This window comes from Mesoplodon densirostris, chromosome 9 (genome assembly GCF_025265405.1).
Source record: "Mesoplodon densirostris isolate mMesDen1 chromosome 9, mMesDen1 primary haplotype, whole genome shotgun sequence".
Lineage (NCBI taxonomy): Eukaryota > Metazoa > Chordata > Mammalia > Artiodactyla > Ziphiidae > Mesoplodon > Mesoplodon densirostris.
Window position 1 is genome coordinate 28,178,767 of NC_082669.1, and position 23,369 is coordinate 28,202,135.

The following is a 23,369-nucleotide window of genomic DNA, read 5'->3' on the forward strand; positions in this document are numbered from 1 at the left end:
TCAGGCCAAGTTCAGAGCTCCGGGAAGCCTGTGTTGTGGAAAGATCCTGCAATCAATCCACCGACTACCAGCTGGAGGCTCTCACGCCACCTACCTCCTGACCACAGGCTCTTCTCCATGGGCTTACTGAGCTCCTCTAAGCCTCCAAAGGAGGCATGACAAGAATCAAGGTCTTAGAAGTGCCTGTCAAGGTGCCATCACCCTCCCGCAGCAGAGGGCACTCTCTGGAACCGATCAAACTGGTTCTCCCCCAGCAGATGGCAAGGGAACAACGATCAAAAACAAAACACAAGGGCTTCCCTGGTGGCGCAGTGGTTGAGAGTCCGCCTGCCGATGCAGGGGACACGGGTTCGTGCCCCGGTCCGGGAAGATGCCACGTGCCGCGGAGCGGCTGGGCCCGTGAGCCATGGCCGCTGAGCCTGCGCGTCCGGAGCCTGTGCTCCGCAACGGGAGAGGCCACAGCAGTGAGAGGCCCGCGTACTGCAAAAAAAAGAAAAGAAAAAACACAAACAGCAAAGGCTGCGGGAACTGAGACCCGTTATCGCCCTCTTGAATTCACCGAACAACAAATAAGGCTTTTCCCCGCTCACTGTGTACTTTCCTTGTGCCAGAGCCGTAGTTAAGAATCTTCACACGTTATTTCATCCCATCCTTATCAGCGAGCTGTGAGGAAGGGGGTAGTATCCCCACTGTACAGAAGAGGGAAGTGGAGCCCAGAAGCAAGAGGGCTCAGTTCAAGGTCACTCGGCTCTCTTGTTGTCACAGCCTGCGTGGGACCCCGACCTAACTCTAGCCCCACATAATCACTGCTATATTCTATGCTATACGTGCATGTGAACATGCCTGTAGATCTATAAAAACATCTAGAACATACACATGACTCAGTCTTGAAGAGCCTGACCACCTCTCCCATCACTAATGATCATGGTTACCTAGAAAAACAGTGATGCATCCACTGTACAGCCCAGTAGACCACGTTCCGTGGAAGTCCCACAAGTATGACCCAAACAGGCAATAAAGTATTGGGTACCCTTGTCTATTTCTAAATGCCATGCCAATGGGTACAGCCACATAATGCCAGTGGGTTTGATAAGCTCCCCTTCAAAGCTTGTCCCTCTAAAACAATAATTCATCTCGATCTGGGCACAGGCTGGAGCATTTCTGTGCAGCTGTGGTTCAGCACCTTTCCCAGACGCAGTCAACACCCTGCATAACTTCCCACATGGCCCTTTCTCCACTGATTTACCTCTTCCCTCCTTGCTGATAAGGCACATGCCAATAACGTGGTTTCCTTTTTACACTGGCTTCCAGGAATCTCGGAGCCTGTCTGCACGTTTCATCCGCTCAGTTAACCTTCCAGACCTTTTTCTCAGCCCCACTGCCTGCCATCTTTAGTCGAACTTCACACCCACTTTTTAAGCCATCGCAATAAACAGAGGATCTGCTACCAGAAAAGGCCTAGAAAAACGAGCATCAGGGCAAACAGCCAAGGGTTCAGAGCATCACAACCACATGAAGATTCCTTGATTCCTGTGTCCCAAACACCCCAGGTGGTCACAGAGGTGCCTTGCCTGGCAAAGACTCTCACAGAGCATAGCTTCATCAGGTGCAGGGCACCTGTGCCATCAGAGGCACAGGAAGCAGGAAGGTGGGCAAAATCCCCACCAGGACTTTGGATTCTGGATATGGCGAAACCGGGGCCAAGGGCAAGGTGCCGCGTCCAGCCTGGGAAGCACAGAGAACGCACCTAGTAGATATCCTGGAGAAGGCGCCGGGGCACACCTGTCTCCTCTCCTCTCAGGTGAGGCTGGGAAAGGCACACACTCCCCGCACAGTGAGTCACTTCCAATTTGCAATAAGAGGGTTGTCGGCATCCTGTTGTCCTGAAAGGTCACTGAGCCAGGTGTCCTACAAGCTGTTACTAAGTCATTAACACCAGGCTTAACCCCCTCCAAGGGGGTAAGGAGGTGGGGGGCAAAGAAAACACCCAGAGGCACAAGGACATTCAAAGAACATATCCATTTAAAAAGCAGACAACAATAAAGATCTGCCAAAGTCAAAGTGTTATCACTGAGTTTACCTTCAATCTGATAGAAAGCTGGCATCGGTCAGAGCCTCCTGCTCCAAAGCCACTGCATCGTGCCCTCCACACAGACACCCTGGACACAAGTGCTTTGCCCACATCTCTATCACTAAGAAAATGGACATGGTGCATCTTTGCATTACAGCAGGGGAAACTCGGGCTCAGGGAAATGAATCTCTGAAGTAATTATCACTGATCGGAAAGGTAGTTCTTACAGAGTGCATGTTTCACTCATCTTAAGGAAAGCGTGCAAACAGCTACTGCAAGGTGGTCCAGGGTCCCTACAGAGCTCTGTGAACAAAAGCTACAGCTCAAACAGAGGGAGAGGATCCTAGAGGGGTTGGGAGACTCCCCAGAGAGGGCACGGCAGGAAGGGCCCCAAGGAAATGCCAAGGACTTACCTGTTCCAGGTGGACTTGAGCACAGTGGGGACTCACCACCTAAAGGAAGAAGAAATACGATAAACAGGTGGGTTCTCTCAAGAAAAAAACTCAGCATCATGATCAAGCGAGGCTCCCAAACCTGAAACTACCTATGACCACATTCACACAGTTTCACATCTCAAGACAAAAAAGACCTAGTGTTTACTTCGCATCTGAAGACAAAAAAGACCTAGCGTTTACAGAGTCCAGATTTTTGTTCACTTTTGTAAAGTCCGCATCCTTTTCAGAGAATGTCATGAAAACCATGGAGCCCGTCCCCAAGAGAAATGTCCATCGCTCATAAATACAGGACTTCATCTTTAATTTGGAAGACCTAGCAGACTCCCAGGCTAGGAACTTCTGACTAGGGCGAGCCCCTCCTCACCAGGCAGCAGGGGGAACGGGGGTGGCCAGGAGAGGGAGCTGGGGGCTCTGCCTGGGGGTCTTCCAGCTGCCCCAGGACCTCACAAACACGCTCAGGGCTCGCGTTCTCTACAAAACAGATTGCCTTTTCTAGAACTATTTTCACAAGCGGAACCAAAACCAGAGTCTAAATGTGGACATTTCACTCTAGGCTGGAGCTTAGTGCATGAGACAGTGGGAAGGAGTCCCTTGGACTCCACCCCGGGCCCCTGCAGATGTGAGCACATTAAGAAAGACACACAGGCCAATGTGATGAGGCCACAGCTGCAATCACGTCAGAAGAAACACAGTTACAGGCACCCGGGACGACAGACCCAGTGGAGATAAAGACCCCAGCTCTGGAGTCTGTCTTGGGTGGGACTTCTGCTCCACCACTTCCTGGCCATGGGCCCCTGGGCTCTAATCGCTCTGGGCCTTGGTTTCCCCATCGGAGAACTGGAAGTTGTAAGAGCTTGTGGTGCTGAGAACAGGGGGCCTGACACAGGGCAGCTTCTCCTCCTGGGAACACGGGGCCCTCCCTGAGCAGAAAGGGCTGCCAGCAGGTGAGGGAATCAGACTTGCTTCCTGCAGTTCTGGAAGGCCAAGATCCTGGCACCTGCAAGCAGGTTTCAGCTCCCCATAGCTGTGTCCTGGCTCTCCTCCCTCCGGACCACGTGTAGCCCCATCCTCAAAGAGTTTTCTAAAAATGTGTAATGGCAGGAGAAATCCACGGGATCTGACTAATTGTCCTTGTGGGTTGGGGTGGGCAGCAGTGCAACCTTGGTCCTTGCCATGGCAACTATTTATAGTTCTCCAGCTTATCTCACAAAGTTCCTTAAGGAACATGATACACACTCATTCATTTGTCTGGGTCATATTATTACTCCACCAGGATTCTGACTCATGTTCTCGTCTGGGACAGGGGCCCTCTCTCCTGGCACCCCATCTTCTTCCCCCCTACCTAGCATACACTTAGCAGCAGCTCTCACTGTCCAGAATCGCTGAGCTAAGAGTTGCTTCACTTTACGATGAGAATTCTTAGGAAGCAGGAACAGTCTCTGGACATAGAGGAAGCTACACACAGATGCACATAGGACGGTGCTGGCAGTCAGACAAGGGGCCCCTGTGGTTATGGAGCTCGGTGATTCATTTTATCCTATGTACAGTCCTCACCTGGTGCAGGCTTGTGTCCTGGTGCTTCACTAAACGCTTGACACACTGGTGAGAAATGTGCAAGCCACCAGAGCTCCTGCCTTTGACAAATCATTATCTGTATTCCACGCAACGGAATACTAATCCAGCGATAGAAGGAAGTGAGCTGTCAGGCCATGAAAAGATATGGGAGAACCTTAATTACCTATTTGCGAAATGAAAGAAGCCAATCTGAAAAGGCAGCATACTGTATGATTCCAACTTTGTGACATTCTGGAAAAGGCAAACTATGGGGACACTAAAAAGGTCAGTGGATGCCAGGGATTTGGAGAGGGATGAGACAGTGAAGCACGGAGAAGCTTTAGGGCAGAAAAACTGTTCTTTGTGGTGCTGTAATGGTGGGTGTGTGTCACTATACATTTGTGCAAATCCTAGAATGTACAGCACCATGTAAATTACGGACTTTGGTTAATAATGTATCAATATTGGCTCATCAAGTACAACAAATGCACCACACTAATGCAACATATTAATAATAGGGGAAATTATGAGGGAGGGAAATGGGTATAGGTTAACTCTCTATACTACTTGTCTAATTTTTCTGTCAATCTAATACTGGCCTAAAAAATAAAGTCCATTAATTATTTTTCATTCATTGTCTGGAAGATGTGCTTGTTAAGAGAACAAAAGCAAAAGCCCTATGCAGTATCAGAAACTTGAGTTTTAAAAACAGCAACCACTAGGAAGCCAGTCCAGAAGCCAGGCGTGTCCTGCACCTCCCATGTCCCCTAGAGCCACATGAAGTGCAATGACACTGACCACCTGGCGTGGCCCCAGGATGTCCTCCAGAAAACAAGAGAGAGCTCTGTGCTCGGGGGCTCTCCCAATCCCACCTCCCGGGACCACCACAGTAAGCCCCATCTATGGCTGACATCACTAAGAGCTGTGCAATCCGCACCCCAAGCTTCTCATTTACACTGAGTGCCTTCTCTTGCCAGGCACTTGCTGTCCTTCACGGCAATACATTAGTAAAAAAACGGACAAGTCCTCAGGAAGGAGACACTGCCTAACACAAACTGCATAAACTGTACTCTTCATTAGGAAGTGAGCTGTGGCGTGGGGTGCGGTGAGCGGGCTCCCCAGTTCAGGGGAGCAAACGTCAAGCAGCAACTCTCTGCATTCCTGCCAGAAAAGAGCCTCTCGTCCAGGGAATCGATTACAAGCCCTACTGTCTGTTTTTACATACACTGCTGTGAAATGCAGACAATGGTAACACATATATATGGAATTTAAGAAAAAAAAAAAGGTCATGAAGAACCTAGGGGTAAGACAGGAATAAAGACACAGACCTACTAGAGAATGGACTTGAGGATATGGGGAGGGGGAGGGTAAGCTGTGACAAAGCGAGAGAGTGGCATGGACATATATACACTACCAAACGTAAGGTAGATAGCTAGTGGGAAGCAGCCACATAGCACAGGGAGATCAGCTTGGTGCTTTGTGACCGCCTGGAGGGGTGGGATAGGGAGGGTGGGAGGGAGACGCAAGAGGGAGGAGATATGGGGATATATGTATATGTGTAGCTGATTCACTTTGTTATAAAGCAGAAACTAACACACCATTGTAAAGCAATTATACTCCAATAAAGATGTAAAAAAAAAAAGAAAGAAAGAAGTACCAACTCAGAGAAAAAGGAATGGTGGGGGGCGGGGTGGGGGAGGAGAAACCCGTCCGTACAGAGAAAACTAATGTTTACATCAAGAACTGCAAACACCCACTTTTGTAAAGGTCATCATCAAGTGGACACACTGACACGTGTCCCTTCAACCCAAAATCCCAGGATGGGAACTACATGAAAACAGATGAGATTCTTCACGTACATTTCCTATTTCCTCCCTTCCAATAAGAAAGAGGGAGGCAGCTGACCACGGTCTGGCAGAACCATGGAGCAATCACAGTCAGGACACAGCATGTTCTCACGTGGACCACCCAGCTCAGCATCAGGGAATGGGGGCACTGTGCAGCCTGACCAGAGAGACAGAAGCGCCCGGCTTCTCCGGAGGGGTGACAGCCAGTGCTGGAGCCCACGTGGCTGCAGGCTCTCCACCGCCCCTCGGATCTGCAGACCCTGCCCTTTTTCCCCCTCGGGAGCTGCACGTCCTCGGGATGGAGCCACCAGGTAACCATGCCGAGGGCTGCTGTCCCGGGTGCAGGTCGGGTCAGTGACGGCGGTGCAGGCTCACCTGCTTTCTCTCCCCATCTCCAGGGCGTCCTCTGATCGCACCCCTCACAGGGCCGTCTGGGTCTTCTGTTATTTTCATTTGACAAAAGGAAAGACAGTGGCTCTGGGTCACTTGTGGGTGGCCTTGGTCATCCTCAGCAGGAAGGAGCTGGTGCGGCCTTAGCATTCGGCCTCTGCAGGGCCAGTCCCAGCTCACTGATGGAGCTGAAAACCGAGCAGGCCCACAACTCCCTGAGGGCATGGCCAGCGCGTTTTTTCAGAGGGATCTGGCAGTGCCCCCCCTCGCCGAGCCCCTTGCCTGCTCTGTGAGGTGTCCTGAGCCAGCGGCAGCGGGACGAGAACAGGGCTGCGTTCTCACCTCCGGCAGGGCAACCCCCCGGGGATGCCTGCAGCTCAGTCACAACTGGGCCAGGGCACCCGCAGGTCCTTCTCCCGGGCCCGCACAACCCGGGTAGCTGGTGAACGTCCCGTCAGTGCCCCGGGGCGCTGAGTCCCAAAGAGGCCGGGCCACGGATCCTTCCTTCCAGGGAGGAGACACGGGCGGCCACAGAGGTCAAACTCCACATTCCTCTCCTGATACAAACGGATCCCCTTTCTCACCGGAAGGAGCCCGGGAGCTGGTGGTGGGGGGGGACACAGGATGTGGGAGGGACAGGGCAGGAGGCAGAGCCAGTGCCCACTAGTGACTAAGGTAGCCCCAGAGGAGGCCCCGGAGGCCTGGCCTGTCTCGGCTCCAGGTAGGGCCGAGTCACCATTACCAAGGGCAACCACAAACAAACAGGGCTGTGCCCAGCGCACCTGGCGACGTGGCGCCTGCGGCCTGCTGGTATCAGCAACCTGTCCCGAAGCCAGCAGGTGGACAGGTGAGCAGGACAGAGGAGGGATGAGGGGGCCCTGCACCAGAAGTGACTGTGCCCCTGGGGGATGGAAGTGTGGGTGAGTGCGTGTGAGGGGGAGGGAGGGTAGAAGGTGAGTGTGAGCGTTGTGTGTGTGTCTACGTGACCGTGTGTCTGTGGAACTGAGTGTGTGAGCATGCGTGTGTGTACACACTACAAAAGCCCAGCCCTGCACTTCACTTCCCGGGGGGAACCATGGTGCTTTGTCTGCTGCGAGGCTCTTTCTCCGGAGCGGGTGAGGCCGCCTCTGACAGCCCGCGGGGGCACCTCTACTTGCTTCTGGAGATTAATCCTGGAGAGAGACTACAGCTCAGGTCTCCGCGTGCCTTACGGAGATTCGCTTCCCTTCTCGTGAGTACCACGAAACAATGAGCTCAGCTTTGTTGTCATTGCTTCTTATTAAATTTTACTATGGACAAAGCCATATAAAGAGTGACATTTTCTCACCAGCTCCTCCAAAAACACGCATGCATCACTGGTGCCCTGCCTGTCACCGTGTGCACAGAGTAGAGATAAATCAGAGTACAACCTCTTGAACCATCAGGAACCCCAATTGCACTGAGTCCTGTGAATGAGCTCCACAGAAGCCCAGACATCAATGCCCTAGAGCATGTGGCACGTACCACATGTTCAGCCACTACCACACAAGTCCCCGGCTTGGCCTCTCCTGCCATTTACTTAACTCTGCCCACAGCTGAATCCCTCAAGTCTGGCATCAAGCCGGCCTGAGCAGATCTGATTCACGCCAGGATCTTGGAAGGGTGGACAAGCTCAACAGCAGCAGCCAATAGTTATCAAAGTGCGTTCAGTAACTGCACACATGTGCAAAGGCAAAATGATCCTCCATCATGCAAGTGCAAAATGAGCAAACAGGGAGAAGACAGGGTGAGCCGACTCGTTTGCAGGTGGGACGCCCGGCAGTCTACTGAGCTACAAGTATAAAGGCATCGCTCTGTGCACACCTTGCATCATTAAATAAAATCACTTCAGCACAGTAATTTGAATTCTAGCATAGACTGTGCAAAATCTGCAGTAAAGTTTACCTCTGTTTTACCTTTGCAAAGGTGATTCTTTACAAAGGAAACTCACAGGGAGATCAAGACGGAAGCACTTTCTTTCCCACATCAGCCTGTTAAGTCACAGGCCATCTTCTCCATCTCGGGCTCTGAGCCAGGAGCTGGAGGAACGGGTACAGACACACTGGCCACGGGGATGTCACACTAATGGGGGGAGGGTGACACTTCCCTCATCTCTGCACAGAGCAGCAGCCTGCTGGGAGGAGGGTGGGGCCTTTCCTCAAGGGACAGAAACTTTATCATCACCTTTATCTTGTATCATGTACGGCTTTTACTTCTTGCATTTTATGATACTGATCAATAAAGTAGCAAGGTGTTTTATGTGCCCATCACAGATGATTAAAGATAAAAGTTCAATTATTTCTATTCCCCCGTTTATTATAAATAGAGGGTTAGAATAATGAGAAGAGGAAAGCCCCCCTCTGCCCTAGTGCTCACATTATGAGAGACAGCACGTCTGCTTAAATATCAGCTGTCTTAGTGGGCTCAGGATGCCGTAACTAATACCACAGCCTGGGCAGCTTAACAGAAATGTATTTCCTCACAGTTCCGGAGGCTGGAGGTCGGAAACCAAGGTGTTGGCAGGGCTGGCTTCTCCAGATTCCTCTCTCTTTGGCGTGTAGAAGCCACCTTTTCTCCTCACCTGGTCTCCCCTCTGTGTGATCTCTTCTTTTTTTTAATAAATTTATGTACTTATTTATTTATTTTTTACTGTTGGCTGCGTTGGGTCTTCTTTGCTGCGTGCGGGCTTTCTCTAGTTGCCGCGAGTGGGGGCTACTCTTCGTTGCGGTGCATGGGCTTCTCATTGCGGTGGCTTCTCTTGCTGTGGAGCACGGGCTCCAGGCGCTCGGGCTTCAGTAAATGTGGCTCGCAGCCTCCAGAGCGCAGGCTCAGTTGCTCCGCAGCATGTGGGAACTTCCCGGACCAAAGCTCGAACCCGTGTCCCCTGCATTGGCAGGCGGATTCTTAACCACCGCACCACCAGGGAAGCCCCTGTGTGATCTCTTCTTGTAAGAACACCAGTTGTATACGGTTAGGGCCCATCCATACGATCTCATTCTGGGGGTTGGTGCTCCTACCTATGCATTTGGGGGTTGAGCACACATTCAGCCCGTAGCATCCACCATCAAAGGCCTGAGAGGGCCACACAGGCCATTCTCACAAGGTCCTCCAGGCAGATGTGGGCAGGTGGCCTGTAAATGCTCCTCTGGGGTCTCGGAGCATCTGGGGTAGGGGAGCTCCAGCTAGAGGTCCAACACAAACCTCCAAAGAACAACAGAATCCATGCAAAGGGATGGCTCCCAAAATGCCCACCTTCAAGGCTTTATTAACTTACTTGCTTCCTTCCAGCACTTTTCCTTAACTTTATCAGGCGTGACCCTGGAATCCCTAATTAGGTTCACATTCCTCAGGAAACTGTTCTCCCACTGTGCGTTAAAGCCCAATTTAACCTGTCTAATCCCCATGAGAACACACCGCCCCACCAATGCAATTAAGCCTATTGGTCCTGCCTGTTCCCCCCATCCCGGGGTTGGGGTGCTGAAGAGAGAGAAAGAAAATCACTGCCCGCAGCGGGCAGGCTGCACACAGTAGCCCAGCCTCCCTGGAGCTCACGGACCCAGCATGGCATGGGACCCCGCACTGCCACTCCACTCCGCCCTCACCTCCCCTTCTCCATCGACACAGGCCCAAGGTCATCTCACCCCCTGAGGCGTCTCAGGCTGGCTCCTCTGCTGAGAAGGCCCACCTCTCCCTTCCTACCTAGCCACGCCCCTACTTCAAGGCCAGACCAGAGGTTCCTTCTTCAGGAGACCCACAGATAAGATAGATGGGCCTGCTCCACACCAAGCCCCTCGGCCCATCAAGACCTCTCCTCCCCTCTCTTCCCACCAAGCCCCTCCCCTCCCCTCTCCCCACCCCCAGCAAGCCCCTCCCCTCCCCTCTCCCCACCCCCAGCAAGCCCCTCTCCCCACCCCCAGCAAGCCCCTCTCCCCACCCCCAGCAAGCCCCTCTCCCCACCCCCAGCAAGCCCCACCCCTTCCCTCTCCCCCCACCAAGCCCCTCCTCTCCCCCTCCCCCTCCCTTATGCCCCCAGCAGGCTCCTCCCTTCCCCCCTCTTCCCAGCACCAGGCACCAAGCTCCTGCCTTCTCTCTCACTTTACAGGGGCACCTGCATGGCTGGGACATCTTTGCAAACAGCAATACTGGAATAAGGACCCCCTCCCCCAGGCTTGAACAGGTCAACCAGACCAGCCTAAATAAAAGCAACTCTGTGTGGTACAAGGTGGGCGGAGCCAGGAGAAACAGAGCCAGGAGCTGCACCAAAAATTCAGGACAAATACAGTGTGTGCTTTTGCTTTTTTTAAGAGAAGAGCTTAGAAATGATAATGACACCACCCCCATGACTTTTTAACACCCTCCTTCTTGTCACAAAGAGGAAAGGAAGAAAAGGCACAAACAGAAACAACAGTTTTTAAAGGATGGAAATAGTACATGCCACAAAGGGGGATACCAAGGAAATTTCCCCCCAAATATTTTGTTGAAAGTGTCTAAGAACACTACAATGAATAGTGTGGTTTTTGCCACTTGCCCTTTGGCTGACAAGAAAAGGAAAAAAATGACACATTTTAATAGCCCGTAACTTATCCTCAAATCTTAGTAGAAAAATTTTTTAATTTAGCATTAGGCTGCATAGGGCCAGCTAGCTTACTCTGAATGTCCACATCAATATGTCCCACTAAACCCACAGGAGTTCACCCTGATGAAGCTCAATCTCCATCCACGTTTACCAAATCCTGCTAATGGTGTCACTCTCCACCCAGAATCCCACACAGAAAGCCTAAGAACTGCCGGCAACCCTGTCCCCATCTAAGCAGACGCCAATCCGACCTGCCAGTTCTTCCCTCAAAAGCCCACGGGTCCCTTCCTGTTGCCTCGTCCGCCGGGCCAGGCCCTCCACCCTCGCTGGGCACCACGAAGCTTCCAACAGGCCTCCTTCGGCCGGGCAACTCCCCCGAAAAATACTTATTAAAAGTAAAGGAGGGACTTCCCTGGTGGCACAGTGGTTAAGAATCCGCCTGACAATGCAGGGGACACGGGTTCGATCTCTGGTCCGGGAAGATTACACATGCCGCGGAGCAACTAAGCCTGTGCGCCACAACTACTGAGCCTGCGCTCTCGAGCCCGCAAGCCACAACTACTGAGCCCACGTGCTGCAACTACTGAAGCCTGCATGCCTAGAGCCCGTGCTCCTCAACAACAGAAGCCACCACAGTGAGAAGCCCATGCACCACAATGAAGAGTAGCCCCCACTCGCCACAACTAGAGAAAGCCTGCACACAGCAACGAACACCCAATGCAGCCAAAAAGAAATTAATTAATATTTTTTAAAATGCTTTAAAAAAAAAAAGTAAAGGAGAAAACCTCTAAAAGGACAAAAGGTTTTAGATAAAGACTCTGGAATCAGAATTTCTAACTTCATAGCCTGTACGAGGCACTCAAGACAGTCTACCTCCTACCCTCCAAAAAGAAACTATTGTGAGTTTATCCTAAAGATGGTCTGAGCAGGGAAAGGGGAGGCCGACAGCCCAGAGCCCAGTGCTCAGCTCTGTTAGAACAGAAGGGAGGCCTGCCAGCTCCGGAAGTTCCTGGGGGACTCAGGAGTTGAAAGGTGCAGAGATACACAGGGCACATGAGAAGGCCCGAGTCAAAATGCCTAGAAACACACTAAAATGAACTGTGCTGGCTGCACCCAGAGGTGACCAGAGGGCATCCCCGGAGCTACTTCTGTACTTGAAGGAAAATGGGAGGCAGGCACTTCCTGAATCCCTGCTCAAAATAAATAGCTTTACTGGAGAAAAAAAGAAAGCACAGGGTGCAACTGGAGTTTACCTTTACAAATTAAAACGTGAAGCTGGGGACTCAAATGTCTAGTTGATTATTTCCATCCTGCTGCTAAAAATGTGAAAGGAGAACTGGGTCTTTTTAAAATATGAAACCTATCCTCCAGAAGTAGCTACACAAAAATAAAACCAGCAACTTGATTAGAAACGTCCTTCCTCGTGTACAACTGTAAGCAATTTCAAATGAGAGGCTGAAAGATGCCAACACAAACCCATGTGAAACACCCCCAAACACACACTGGTCATCACCAGAAGTGGGCAAGCCGCATTCCGGGTTCTGATCTCAGTGCTGGCCCTCTGTCCTCGGGGGCCCTCGCCCAGGTGTCGGTGCTGTCCACAGACACACATGTTCAGAGGCAGGGAGCAGGTCGATGGCACGGCCATGAGGCACAGGGTGTCCAGAGGTATGGTGGGAATGGGTCCAAAGCCAGCGCCCTGAGCACAAGGCCTGCAGAGGTCCCCAAGGCCCACCAGCGTGTCCTCCCCACAGGGAACAGGGGACAATGAAATCGTGCAGGGTTCGGTCACCTCTCCCAGCCTGAACGTAGTACTTGGGGACAACAGAGGGAAAGGGCAGCAGAGAGGTGACCTTGGAGAACAAGAGCTGGCTTGCACCTCCTCTACCGGGCGGGACGTGTCGCCGGCCAGAGCTGGAGCGCACCCCCGAAACCTCCAGGAACCTGCTGGAACCTGCCCCTTTGGAGACCGCACGCTGGGCCCCAGAACAGAGGGCACGGGCACGGAAGGAGGGCGCCGTGAGGACCGTCTGCCAATGCATGGAGCACACGCTGCAGCATCTAGAGCGTGGGCCGGGGCCGGCGGGACACGCTGCTTTACTCCTATTTGTAGAGGGAGACACCCAGGGTCACAGAGATACCACGGGGCCATCGGAACACAGACCCAGGTCCAAGGGCCCCTTCTCCTGTGGCTCTCGTGGCTTTCGGAGCTGCTTCCAACAGCTACGTGTGGAAATTTCCATTTTCTACTTCTATCCTCCCCAAAAGAGTGCAGGTGCAGGGAAATAATCATCTATTACAGAATTTCATGAACCAGCAAATCCAGTCACTCACACTCAGAGAGGAGGGAGAGAAATAGTCACTGAGTGCTTTTTCTTGATTTTGTTTCTATTTGAGTGACAGGTGCCCGCAGCAGCCTGGCCCCAGGACAGCTCTTCCTCTGCGAGGTGTCCCAAGCTGCACAAGGCACCCTCCACGGCCGGGCTCCCGCCCTGCTGTCTGACCCAGGACAAACACACACACACCTTGGTTACTCGCGTCACAAGAGTGACGTCTGCTTGGAATCGACAGGTCCTGCAGTCCTGGGTGCCCCTGCTCTGTCATCAGAGCCCAGCTGCATGGGTCAGATGGCACCACCCTCCTGATGCCCTGCTGGCAGGCGCCTGTCCCCGCCCCCATCTCCGGCCTCAGTGAGCGCGCTTGCTTGAGTGCATCTGATCATCTCCTGTGTAACTAAGTCCCCTTTGCAAGGCGGCTCCAATAATTAACTAGGATCAATGTGCTAAAAATATTCCAAAACGTTACCGTTGTCGCTCCTCCCGTCCCCCCAAGTCCTACAGATGAGGGGGATGCAGGGCAATGTTTAATTTGTCACGGGGGCCTCACCCAAGTGGTCTCTCTAGAAAGGACCACAAGATGCACTGGCCGAAGATGACGGTGCAGGAAGCGCTGGGGTTTTTTTTGCTTGTTTTTATTTTTATTATTATTTTTTTTGGAAGCACTGTTTTTGAAGGAACCGTCCCGAATACACACATTTAAATGACTGCAGCTCTTCAAAAGTCACCTTGACACATTATACACCTATTCCAGTAATTGTGTTATTAATTAAAACTAAAACCCTGCTGCAGCTGCCTTTGGGATCTGAGTCAGGTCCTGGAGAAGAGGTGTGACTGCAGGCAGGGGCAACCTGCACAGCGTGCCAGCACCACGATCGATCGCAGGATTCAGCAAACATCAAGTGTCCTCCCACAGAGCACGGAGCCCCGCCACTAATGACGTCACAAAAACACCTGTTCCCAGGATTTCAAAAGGTATTCTGGGAAACTTGAGCAATGCCTAGGCTCAGGCGCCCCTCCCCTCACAGATGATGTCTCCAACCAAGAATTTGTGACAACTGGCCCCAGGGGCTCCCCCAACCTCTGGTTTGGCTCCAGGGGAGTCGGCCTGGGGTGAGAAGGGTGTGGCTCCAAAGTAGGTTCCCAGGGCACCCCAGACGTCCTAGTCTAAATAACAAAGTGCATTTGGACCCAGAGTGGCCCAGGCTTCCTCCTGCTGCCCTCCCGCGCCCTGCTCAGGATGGAGGACCCCTGCCCATTCGGTAACCAGCCGAAAGGTCAAATGTGCAGCAGGTGAGTGCAGTCAAGTATGTGTGGAGGCTGCCTTGTTAGCCAGTACATGATGCGGAATGAAAAGCGACGATTTAGAGAGAACAGAAGGGCCTATTTTTCAATTATGTGATTTATTTCAAATAAATAAATTTCAGAAGAAGATTATAATTCCCTTCTGGGCTTTTTTGGGAAAGGGCTAGTGAATCCTACGTAAATATAGCTTAAACGTAGGCTGCTCTAGAGAGCAAATCAGTCGTGATGGAGTGAGACTGTCAACTGCACGGCCACTCGGTCCTGTCACCTGGCTACACGCCACCGCCAGCTTCAGCGGCCTCTGTTTGTTTCCTCCCGTGTAAAATGAACACAGCGCCTGCCAGCCTATCCAGTGCTGCCCGTCAGGGTCTGGTAAGGTCCCTGCGCAGAGAAGTGCCAAAAGAAAAGAAGGAGGCTCCAGAACCACCTGGACCAGTGCTGTTCAGGGGATGAGCTTCTCCACATTACAGCAGCTCCGTCCTGCCAGCCACCTTCAAGCCCAAAGACCCCACCATCAATGCCCCTGTTCAGGCCCAGGTTATCTGGGATTTAAAAACATTAATTCCCATACAGAGAAAACTGCCACGTTTATATAAAATAGCACTTTCCTAGAGCAGCTGCATATGGCTTGCTGACTGAAAAGCAGACCCAGAACCCCCTGGTAGGAAGTGGCACATGGGGGCCATTCCCCAAACTCTGGCCTCTGAATAACCGTTTCCAGTGGGACAAGAACCACAGCCGTGAATGTACCTTTAGCAGCGTGAAATGGGTAAGGTGACTTTTCTTCTAGTTGTAATGAGTCAAAAAAAGCTCAGTGAGGACAGCCTATCAGGAAAGGGATCTTACCGGGAAAAGAAACAATAACGCCCAGAAGAAGTGCAGAACTTACCAGGGCTTAATGGCTCTTCTGACCCCAGTGACAACGGGCAAAAATAAAAATACAAGACACGGAAGCAACCAAGATGTCCTTCCGTGGTTGAATGGATAAATAAACCGTGGTCCATCCAGACAATGGAATGTTACTCATCACTAAAAAGAAACAAGTTATCAGGCCATGAAAAGACATGAAGGAAACTTAAATGTATATCACTAAGCGAAAGAAGCCAGTCTGAAGAGGCTACACACTGTATGCTTCCAAGTATATAACATCCTGGAAAAGGCAAAACTACGGAGACCGTAAAAATATCAGCAGTGGCTGGGGTTGTGGGGGAGGAGGGATGAAGAGCGGGAGCACCGAGGATTTTCAGGGCAGTGAAACTATTCTACGTGATCCTGTAGTGATGGATACGTGTCATTATACATTTGTTCAAATCCATAGAATGAACAACGCCAAGGGTGAACCCTAAAGTAAACAATGGACTTTGGTTAATAATAACGCCTGGATACGGGCTCATCAATTGTAACAAATGCACCACACCTGTGTGGAGGTTGATGGTAAGAGGGGTTCTGTGAGAGTATGTAAATTCTTCATACCTTCCCCTCGATTTTATTATTTTACTATTAATAGAAAACAATCAGGGCTTCCCTGGTGGCACAGTGGTTGAGAGTCCGCCTGCCGATGCAGGGGACATGGGTTCGTGCCCTGGTCCGGGAAGATCCCACATGCCGCGGAGCGGCTGGGCCCATGAGCCATGGCTGCTGAGCCTGCGCGTCCGGAGCCTGCGCGTCCGGAGCCTGCGCTCCGCAACGGGAGAGGCCACAACAGTGAGAGGCCCACGTACCGCAAAAAAAAAATAAAAAAATAAACAATCAAACAAAAATCAACAGCCAAGCATCAAAACACAGGCACACATCTGTCTACCATAGGTGGATAAATGGAATCCTCTACCAGGACTGGCCTCCCTGGGTGGTCCTGGACGAGCAGCAGGCCGAAATGGACCTGTAGTCCAGCAAGCTACATCAGGGCACCCAGCCCAGGGCCTGACCCCACAGCAAATCAGGAAGCGTTTGTTGAACTGGGCAGTTTGAAAATTAACCTCCTCTTCCCTTAGGGCAAGGGGTGGGAGGAGGGAAGAGAAGTGTGAACATTCACGAAGAAGGCAGAGAGGCCGGGCCAGGGTTTGCAGCTCGGGCCCCGCGTAGGACACGGCTCTCAGGTCCTATCCCCGGGCGGGTGGTGTGACTCTTTCAAGCCCCAGGGTCACCTGTAAGGCTGGGGCAAAGGACACGATGCCCTCCAAGGGAGGCTGTGACGATCAAAGATGGAAAAGCAAAGGCTCAGCACATTATTGATCATCTCTCAATACCGTAGCAGATTTCTGTTCCTTCTGAGCACAGGTCAGAAGCCACTCACGGGCTAGATATTTAGCTCTCTGACCTCACGTCACCCCCAAACCACCCTGCTGGATTACCATCAGCCATCGTGCTTCAAATGAGACTCTCAGGCTGCCTGTGTATGTGGAGGCCTGGGGTGATGAACACACAGACCCTCACAAGGCTCTGTGCTCGACCCACCAGGAGTGTTATGAAAACTCTCACTCCTTCCTTTTTATTAATTCAGGTCATTTGTTCCCAGGAAACGATTTGTGTCCCAGGAAAGAAAGGTCATCACCAACATCCTGTGGGGAGGTAAAGGCAGACTCCCCCCCGCATTCCTTCCCCAAATGCCTCCGAAGGCACCGAGCAGGCAGGGAGAAGGCGGCCCTGGAGCCGGGAAGGATGGGGCGCTTTGCCCAGGTGGGGGCTGGCTGGTGGGCTTCTGGGGAGCAAGGGCCTCGGGGCCCCGAGGCACAGTAGGATTTGGACATGAAGATGGGGCAGTGCCGGGACCCCCGGGGCTGGGGGCTCAGCGCTCGGACAGGCTGGCTTCTCCACCTCCTCTGTGCAGGGACGCTCCGAGCTCCAGCGGCAAGGCCGTTGGACGTGCCCACGCACCCCGGTCAGCGCGGGCCCCGCACGGCTGACAGGAGCTGCTCCTGCCCGTGTCTCCGGGGAGGGCTGGGGACTGCGAAGATGCCATGGATGTGAGGTGAGCAAAGCCGTGTGGGAGGGGGCAGGCAGGGGGCATGGATCCTCAGGGCATCCTTCACGGCAGAGAAAGGAGACGCGGGACAGGGAAGGACTCGACCCCCGAGCCAAGGGGGAGCCTTGCCTATACCTACGCGTGGGTGTCTCAGGGAAGCTGGCCACGGGGCTGGAGTTCCCAAGGGGGGCTCTGGAGGCATCAGAGCAGCCGCACCAGGTGCACAGGCGCACATGAGCTCCACGGCTGATCCACGAAGAGCGAAAATACATGGGGCAGCAAAAACCTGAACTTGGAAGCCCAACACCCTTGAACGCTGGCACCTGGATGCCAGGTGACAGTGGGTAAGTCATTTCACCACCAGGGTCTCTGATTGCTCATCCAGTGAAGGGAGGGGCTGGCCGACAAAGCCTGGGACAGCAGGCCCCAAAAGGGAAGCTGTTGCCCTTTGTATCTGGAGAAGAGAGCTGTCTGAAGACAAAGGTTAATGAGCAGACATGTAAGTTAATGGTTAAAACTCATGAATGAAGCCAGTGGGTAGCTGTTGACACCCAGGAGAGACGTCTAGGGTGGTCTACGAGGAAGTCACAGGCTATGGCCCTCGTCTTTCCCAGGGCACAGAGATGCCATCTGAAGCCAGCCTGTCGGATAAGGTCACTGAGGCTCCTGCGTCAGCCACAGCCAGAACCTGGGGTCACTGGGCCGAGGGGCCAGCATGGCAGAGGAGGTGACGACAGCAGAGCCTGCAGGGGTCCCAAGGTAGGAGAGGCCCCAGGGGTCCCCTGCCTCACAGGGTCTCCCTTCAGAGAGAGGAGCAGTAGGCCCAGGACCAAGAGTTCTGCTTCTACGCGAGGTGGAAGTGGGCCGCGGAGCTACCGCATGGTGGCCACGGCGAGGGACGGGCGAAGAAGCCAGCCGAGCCCGGGAATCCTCTCCTGTCCAGTAACCAAGTGGCCGCACGTGCAGTCCTGGTCTTTATCTCCAACGAGGCGCCCCGTCAAGGCAGGCTCGGAAAGAGAAGAGGACAGCTGGCCCCGGGCTGTGTGCTGTGCAGGCCAGGGACGGGACACAGGGGGTCCGAGGACAGTCTCTGAGCCGGCGGCAGGCAGCTCGGGGCAGAGAGGGCTGCTCCACACCACGTGTGCACTCCAGTTCTGCCAGCTCAGCCCCTATGCGGGGCCTCACATTTGCAGAAACCGTGCTGGAGGCACGGTGCTCTCGCCAGTGCACCAAAGCTCAAGAAACACCCGCTCCGCCGCACCCCCATCCCCCAAGTGTCTCCGCACCATCATCTGCCTTCCTGAAACAGCTTTCTTTCTCCTACTTCCTCTTTGCTCTTGCCAGGGAGTCAACCAGGGGCCAGGAAAAAACACCAAGTCACTCTGCCCGAACAGCTCACGTGGCACCCATGAACAAGCACAGCCTCCCAGGGAGCAAGATACTTAGAATTCCAAACTTCCCAGTAATTATACGTAAATTATTCTGCTTCCTTAAAATTTAAATAATTACTATGACCACAATTAACAGCTAAAAGCAAGCTGTTTCAGGTGGATTGCAGAAGTTGTTATTCACCCATTTTATGCATGAAGAAACTGAGGCTCTGGGGAACCGGACTTGCTCCAAGAGACAAGGAGGATGAAAGCCCAGGTCTCTGCCTCCGTGTACCCTGGGACTGCATGGCCTCACCTGGGGGTGGGGCATACTACCCGACGGCCAGGAAGAAAGTGACCTCGGTCCTAGCTCAAGGCTCCGTTCCCCTGCCTGAGCCCCCAGTCCATGGCTCAGCCCCTTTTCTGCAGGATGGCTTTCTCCTTCCGCATCTCCTTCTCTACCAAGAGGACATCCTGGGCCTGGCTGGGAGCCTCTGATGGTGGCCCCGGCAGCAGCAGGGCAACGACAACGCCAGTGGGGTTAAACGCACACGAACATGCTCCGGGGATCGTGCTGTGCCCTCTCCTTCAGTGTTCCCAGTGCAGAGGGGACCCACAGCCCATACCATCCCCAAGTCAGTAAGTGGATGGATGGGCCAGACGTTAGGCCAAAGCCTGTGTTTTTGACCAAAGCTTCACGTAAGCTTTCTCAGTCTCAAAGAAATCCGGGCGCGCACAGTTAGGCACAGACGTGCGGTGATCAAGGACCCAGCCGTCTGGGGGAGCTGCGTCTCAGCTCCTGGGAGACTGAGCTGCCCTACCCCCCAACCCCGTGCTTATCTCCAGGGGCGGCTGAGAATTTATGGCCCTTGTCTGCTCAGCAGCAATGGCATTATAGTTTTGGAATAAGAAGAGTCTTTGTTATTGCTAGTGGCATTCTCTCCTGCCATTCAAAGCTGCGTTATCCAAAAAAAATGACTACGGATACATTTCCCCCTCTACCATGATCTAATAAGAATAAAAGCTTATCTATCCCTAGCAAACTGCCAATTACTGTGGCTAGAAATGCCATAATCAGTGATAGTTAAGACTTCTGGAATATTCTTTGAACCAAAGAATTCAATCCCCTAAGTAGCTGGCACCGGGCCCCCTTTGAGAAACAGTGCCAAGAGCAGCAGGGCTCGGTCTGCAGCTGCGGGTCAAGAGTGGCCAGGCCAGGCAGAGTGTCACGGGAGGAGGCACACTCACACATGCAGCATGACACGGGACAAGCAGGGCTCTGGCAGTGGCTCTCCCCACTGTCTGCCCCACCGGGGTGATAAGGCACAAGCTCCGCAGGCCAAGGCTTGCTGCAACTGGGACCCTCGGGGGCTGGGGGCGCATCCAAACCCTCAGGAGGCAGACGGGGGAAAACCATCTGGGAAATCCGAAATATTCCCCAAGGTGGCATCTTGCCCACCTCCACTGCATGCAGGAATCTCTGCTCTGACACAGTCACTTAGGTTTAAAGTACACAGCACACTGGACAGACGAGCCCATTTGTGGGCAAAGCAGACCTAAAATAACCAAGGTCAGAAATCAGTCCTGCCCAGGGGTAAGTGTGAGCAAGAATGCCTGGCCTTGGACAGAAAGGGGAAGCCTTCTCCACGGTGAGACCGCAAGTGACAGCAGAAATGTCCCAAAGCTCCACTGCAGGGCCTGATCTTGAGACGACTAAAACACACATCATGTGACACCTCGGAAGAGACGGGGGCAAGGGGGCTGCCAACCTGGGGGTTGGATAACAGTGCAGCACAGAGCTCCATCCTATAGCCTCGCCACTTCTGCATGTGTCCCAAATGCTCCATGGTGAGAAGTTTAATAAGAAAAGTCATTTAATCCCTTTCTTGAAAAAAAAAGCAGGGCTAGACCCACCTGTAATTTCTCTAGCTTTGTGTGTGTGCATCTCTGTGTGTGTGTGCCCGTGCACGTAACCTGCGTGCATGTGTGAAGTGTGTGTGTGTGTGTGCATGTATGTGGGCACATGTGAGTGTGGACTGTGTGTGAGTGCCCATATGAACGTGAAGTGTGTGCACGTGTGTGACTTCACGTGCGTGCCTGTGTGGATCGTGGGGACGGTGGAGGAAACCAGCATCCTGGTCCTCACAGGGAGAGCGCACGCACGTGAAGCCAGCCCACAGTTCCACGAAGCCCGCGTCCAGCACACGTTCCATCCACTCAGAGCCCAAGGACCAGTCGAAAATTCTCAGGAGACGCTGAGCCGTGAAGTCCAGAGCAGCAACAAAATCCCAAGACTCTCTGAAACCCCGTCTCCCTGGACCTCCACCCACCAGGGGCAGCCTACAGGGCATCTGAGGGGGTCCCACAAAGGTGGGACCGTCCAGTCAGCAAGGAGCGACGCGTGGGCCCTGGCTCCACTGAAGGTAACATCGTACCTGGAAAGCGGGAGAGGTGCAGACACCTGGACCTGCTCAGAAAACCAGGGCCCCGTCTAGGGGTGCCTACAGCTTCCATATGCCATTTCCAGGCCTCCTCTTTCCCCGCTAATCAAAGCCTTACACCCAACCCAGCACACCCAGGCCTCAAGCACTTTGTAGGGCCACCCAGCAATTGAACCCTACCAGGGAATGCAGGACCCCGTGATTCAGGGTCCCCAGATGTCCATGACAGCCTGAAAACCCCAGCCCATCTATGAACTACCCTCAAAAAAGAAGCCAGAAAAATTCTCAAGGCCAGGCATGTGCCCTTGCCCCATCCCCACCCGCTCTCTGCCATTAAAAAAAGCAGCACGTCGATGTGACTAGAAAGAACGGATCATTTGTTGTGGAGAAAGGGCTGTGAGATGGCCAGGACAAAATTACCGAATTCTTATCTGAAACCAAATTCTTAAGAGCTATTTTTCTATAATTAAAAACATGGATTTCATAGCTCCTCAGTTTATTCTTCAGATGAAAACTATACACCCTATCGAAAAGCATCTAGCAGCCGTTTCTTAAGCGTTCCATTTCTGTGGCCACGGTCCAAAGCAGTCCCCTTCCATGCACATCATTCAACGCGGGCCAATTCGGCTCCAGAAGCCCCATGGGAGGGCAATGCAACGCTTACCTTGGCTTCACATTTCTTGTGGCAGGAATACTTGCAGGCTGCAAGAGAAGGAGAAAGAATGTGTGTGTGTGTGTGTTGAGCAGTCTCTCAATACTTTCTACATCTCCATATTCTCAATCCTTGAGAACGTCCGGACTGAGGGAGGTTTTTCACTTAGACACAACGCCGAGTTCAACAGAGTGTGGGATGGACGGACACGGCGTCCAAGAACCCAGCCACCCTCTGCACTGTCAGCAACGGCCCAGATGGCGCAGGTGGGGACGCTGGGGAGCAGTTACAAACACACTGGCTTTTCCAGGGGTTCAGGCGGCCAAATCAGGGCCTTGCAGGAGAAAGGCGGTGAACCTGAGCAGTAGAAAGCATCCGTGTTTGGCTGGAAATTACAGCTTCCCCCTGAAGAAAGGAGAGAAACTTGAAAGTGCCCCAGAAGACTCAGGACTGGCGCCTTTAAATTAGTCAGAAATTGGACATTTGAGTTCCACACTCCTTCCACTTCCGGATAACTTAAGAACTGACTGTCAGAACAAATCCACGTCTAAATTCCTGCGGGGGATCCTTCAACCCAGGCCATTGTGTGGACTGAGAGAGGCATGTGTTGGTTCGGAGGCCTTAACAATGCAGACAGAGCCGGAACCAATGTGGATTTCACAGGCCCGCCGTCCAGAGGCTGCAGCTGTGCTGACAGGACATGAAAGGCTTCACCCACACCACCACGGTGGCTCGGGGCACGGGGGCCTGCCTGCCGACGCTTCCAGGCAGAGGCGGCGGGACAGCGAGGCGGCACAGAATGAAGCAACTGCACCAGAGAAGCCCAGTGCAAGCTCCCATGTGGGCTCCAAGCGGGCATCCATCTGGGGAACCCGTGGGGCAGCTGTGAGATGGGGGACAGGGACCCGGGCTTAGGGGCACGGGACCTGGGGGCTTCCTGGCCCTGTCCAGCTGGGTTGCTCTAGGCAGGACCAGTGACCTCTCTGGGCCTCTTTCCTCTCCCAGGGTTATCGTGTTGCCAAAATGGAATCGTTCTTGGGACGTTGCTTTGAAACTGCAAAGCACAATGTCAACGTATAGAAGTGTGTGGTTCTGGAAGAATAAGGCCTTGGAGGTCAGGAGACGGGCCCCAAATCCTGGTTAGCGCTTTGAGGCCCAAACTTTTCACCAACCCCCCGCCCCCCGTATCTTCCCCCTCTCGTCTATGAGCTGAGGACAGAAAGCCTGAACTCGTAGTCTACCTGGGCCCGAAGGAGGGTACAACAAAGTAAAACAGCCCGCGGCTGGGGGGTGGTCCCTGCAGCTCCAGCAGGGAAGAGCCAGGGTTAGTATCTTTGCAAGATCTATTTTTTGAACTCTCTCTGTGCATCTGAGGTTTGTGAAATTATTCAC

The 23,369-nt window shown here is 53.0% G+C and overlaps 1 protein-coding gene across 5 annotated transcripts in view; it reads right to left on the bottom strand.

The window, feature by feature from the left end:
* The window catches only part of TNS3 (tensin 3), a 235,501-nt gene that overhangs the window by 154,930 nt on the left and 57,202 nt on the right, over window positions 1–23,369 (bottom strand). For 3 of the 5 annotated variants that reach the window (XM_060107511.1, XM_060107508.1, XM_060107509.1), the window contains one exon: window positions 2,485–2,523. The gene's annotated coding sequence lies outside the window, so the exon portion shown is untranslated. Of the gene's footprint in view, window positions 1–2,484; window positions 2,524–21,989; window positions 22,028–23,369 lie in introns of all 5 variants that reach the window. The other 2 variants (XM_060107513.1, XM_060107512.1) reach the window with 1 other exon arrangement.